This window comes from Myotis myotis, unplaced genomic scaffold (assembly GCF_014108235.1).
Source record: "Myotis myotis isolate mMyoMyo1 unplaced genomic scaffold, mMyoMyo1.p scaffold_m19_p_16, whole genome shotgun sequence".
NCBI lineage: Eukaryota > Metazoa > Chordata > Mammalia > Chiroptera > Vespertilionidae > Myotis > Myotis myotis.
Genome location: NW_023416320.1, coordinates 43,304,418 through 43,308,192, shown reverse-complemented (window position 1 = coordinate 43,308,192; position 3,775 = coordinate 43,304,418).

Here is a 3,775-nt window from a genome sequence, read left to right as displayed (position 1 = left end):
ATCCTGGAGCCCCCTGCACCCCCACTTTGTGTCTGACTCACATTCCTGCAGACCTGCTTCATGTGGACGTTCTGCTTCGTGGCCTCAAGTTTCAAAAAGGAAATCTGGTTGGCAAACAAGCCCTAGGCCCCAACGCCAGCTGCCTGGCCCCTTGACAATGAACAATGGATGTGGAATGTCCGCTCCGCATACACTCCGGGGGAGTTGGCTACCCAGCTCATCAGAGCAAGCCCAGGGCACCCCATTGCATCAGCACTGGCCCTGACGGATGAATATGCCCACTGTGGGGGCAGTGCCTGCCACGCAGAGGGGAAAACTCCAAGCAGACTGTTTTCTTTTCCCCTTTTTAAAAAATCACATCACATGATTCCTTCACTCTTACATGAAATATCCTGCTGTGACGAGGAACAAGACCAGACTGTCTTGGGATCAGGAAAGCTAACCAGCATGGCTAACGGTTCCTAGAAGGGACCAGGGGGTAGTGATTAGTCCTGCTGACGGCCATGCATCTGATGTGCATTTTATGCCACGTTTGTTAAATAAAAAGAAAGAAATGAAGTCTCAATATACCTTTATTTCTAACAGGAGGGTCAACACTCTCCCACTGCACCCCCCAGAGAGCACAGTTATTTCAGCCCGAATGGCACTTACCTTTCGGCCCTGGATAAACAAACTGGGCATGCTCAGGGGGTCTTTTCCCATCCCTCCACTCCTGTAACTCTATGTTATCATGGAACCTCCTTAGGGAAACAGAGGGATTAGAGGCAGGAATGTCACTTCATACCTGACAGTCAGACAGTCCTGGTTCCAGCCCTGGCTGTGACTCGGCCATCGCCCGGCCAGGTGATCTCAAACAAGTCTCCACGTGGCACCTGCAAGCCCTGGCAGCATCTTTGTGCAAATGAGGAAAAGTGTCCCTGTGGGCAAGAGGCAGCACTGCCAGCACCACCTCAGCAAGGGTGACCCCAGCTGGACAGGCCCCCGGCGGGGCACAACCTCACGACCTGTGTCTCTATTTCAATTTGTCAGTTGTGAAGTGGAACAGGTAATAGTTCTCTGCACTGATGAGGCTGAGAGGACATCCAGAACATTATATGAATCCGTCTGTTAATACGAGATTTCTGCTGTTCTGGTTCAATTCCACCTCACTTCCCGAGGCCTCCATATGCTTCTAATGAAAAGCACGGATACCATTTACCTCTCTGAGATTACCCGCATTCCCACACTCAGACAACCACCCCTTCCAGACTTGCATCAAAAAGCAAGGCGGGTGCCCTGGCCGTGTAGCTCCGTTAGTTGGGCGTCATCCCATGCACTGGAAGGTTGCCAGTTCAATTCCTGGTCGGGATATATGGCTGGGTCTTGAGCTTGATCCCGGGCAGGGGGCATGCAGGGGGCAACTGATCAATGTTTCTCACATTGATATTTCTACCTCTCACTTCTCTCTCTCTGAAAATCAATAAAAAGTCTTAAAAGGAAAAAAAAGCAGGGCAGGCTTTGTAAGTGTGAAGCCTGTGCAGTTACACAGGGCCCCACACTCAGAAGGGCCTGGCACCTTTGTTTAATACTCAGACGTCACTGTCTTAGAATTTTTAATCATTTCTGAACAAAGAGCCTTACATTTTCATTCTGCACTGAGCCCCACAAATTACGTCGCTGGTCCTGCCAACACGTCTTCGGAAGCACCAGATAGCTTCCTTATATTATACTCCACAGAAGATTTGGAAGGGAAACTGGGATATGTCACTCCTCTGCTGGACACGAAGGCCCCGGTCACAGAGTGTGAGGCGGGATGGCGCGCTGGGCCCAAGAGCATGGGCCTTAAGAGACACGTTGAGCTGGACGCAAACCTGCCTCCCGCAGACCTCAGACTAATTCCCTAATCTGTCTGAACCCAGCTCTCCTGGTCTGTAAAGCAGATTCCTAAGGCCCACTCCTCCCTGTGAATAATGAAGAAAGGTCTGTAAATGAAGACATTGTCTGGCACGTGGCAGGTGCTCAACAAATGGAAGGTCCCCTCCTGACTTGTGTTGGTGACACCTACTTCAGGATGGGCCACACACTGACCGTCCGGAGGCAGTGGGGCGCCAGGTGGCCATGGAGATCCCTTTGGCTCTAGGATGACACGATTCTCCATTAACCAAGGCCTAGATGCCAGCCCTCCCCCAGTCCCTGGCTATTACTCAGGACACCTTTGATTGCAAGGGTGGAAACTCGTTATTAACTTAAGAGAAAGTGGTAGTTTGCTACCTAATGAAACTGGGAAGTACAAGGGTCTCTAGGCAATGCTGTATCTGAGGATTTATACAATGTTACTCAATCTCTCTCTCTTCTCTTCTCTTCTCTTCTCTTCTCTTCTCTTCTCTCTCTTCTCTCTCTCTCTCTCTCTCTCTCTCTCTCTCTCTCTCTCTCTCCCCCCTCCCAACCCCCATATTTTTACTCTTATTACCTCTGCTTTGCTTTGCTTCATTCTGAACTCATGTTCCCTTCATGTAGTGGACAGTGTGGATGCCAGCAGCCCTAGACCCACACTCTCTAGCTTAGCAAGCCCAGTGGGGACAGACGTATCTCTCTCAATATCTATATCGCAACCAAGGGAAAGACTCTAATTAATGCCGCTTGGATTACCCACTCCTGAACGAGCCACAACTGCCAGAGTGACAGGGTTTGTGCCCAACCAGGGGCAAGACAATGGGGCCCAAGCCCTACAACTGACAGTCCAATGAAACCACGTGAACTAGAGATGCCAGACAGATAAAGGCAACGTGACCACTGGGCCTTACGTGTGCACTATGCATTCCCAATAGGAGCCACAGGACATGAAGGGAGAGAGAGGGGAATCGGTGGTGTAGATGGAGCCCTTAAGCTCGCCTTCACCGAAGGATGGGAAACAGTGACACCTCCTCAAAGAGAGTCCCTGTGAGGAAAGACCAAGCACTGAGAAATGCAGGGTGTGTTCAAAGCTACTAGTTGCATAACTGCAATTAACTTTTAACATTTTTATAGTGATGTATTTACTTTCATGTTTATCTTTTGTTTAGGCAACCGATACTGGTTTTGCATCTTAGTGCTAATAGAAGTTTCCTTCTTAAAATAACTTTTAAGTAAAAACAAAGTGGGTCGGTTGAAACAAAAATAGTAAGCAAATAATAATGTAATAATGTAGAATTAAGTAGCTGTGGGCAAATCAGTGCATGTATTATGCCAATGACTGAAGTATGAGAAACATTAGCTTAGTGTATACATAGAACTTTCTTTCCCCAAGGAGCAGTAAAAACCAGTAACTATGCTATGGCTGGTCTATATGGTACCTCTGCTTAACTAAACATTGTCTTTCTTTGTGTGAATGGCAAAGCTTTACCCCAGGCCACCAAGTGGATCTGGAATAAGATCCTAGAGTCCTCAGCTTCTGGGTGGCAACACCTATTCCCTAGACATACGGCAAAAGGGGGAACCACCATTGCAGGACGTTGGCCCACTGCATTACACTCTGTTTCAGAGACAGTCACACAAAGGTAGCGTTGATATGAAAATCACTCAGCTCAGAGCTGGCCAGGCTGATTGTCTTTGAGAACAAAGGGGCCTATTCTCCATGGCTTTCCAAGGCCAGCTGGTCCCAAGGAGTACCAGCCATCTCTCTGGGGCCAGAGTATCCCCGCCTGATTTCCACATACACCCACATGTAAAGTGGCAGTTGGTCCCTCATTTGCATACATGCTTGCTCTTCTAATGAGCTACCAATTTTGGCCACAGATAATTTAAGAATGCCTGTTAT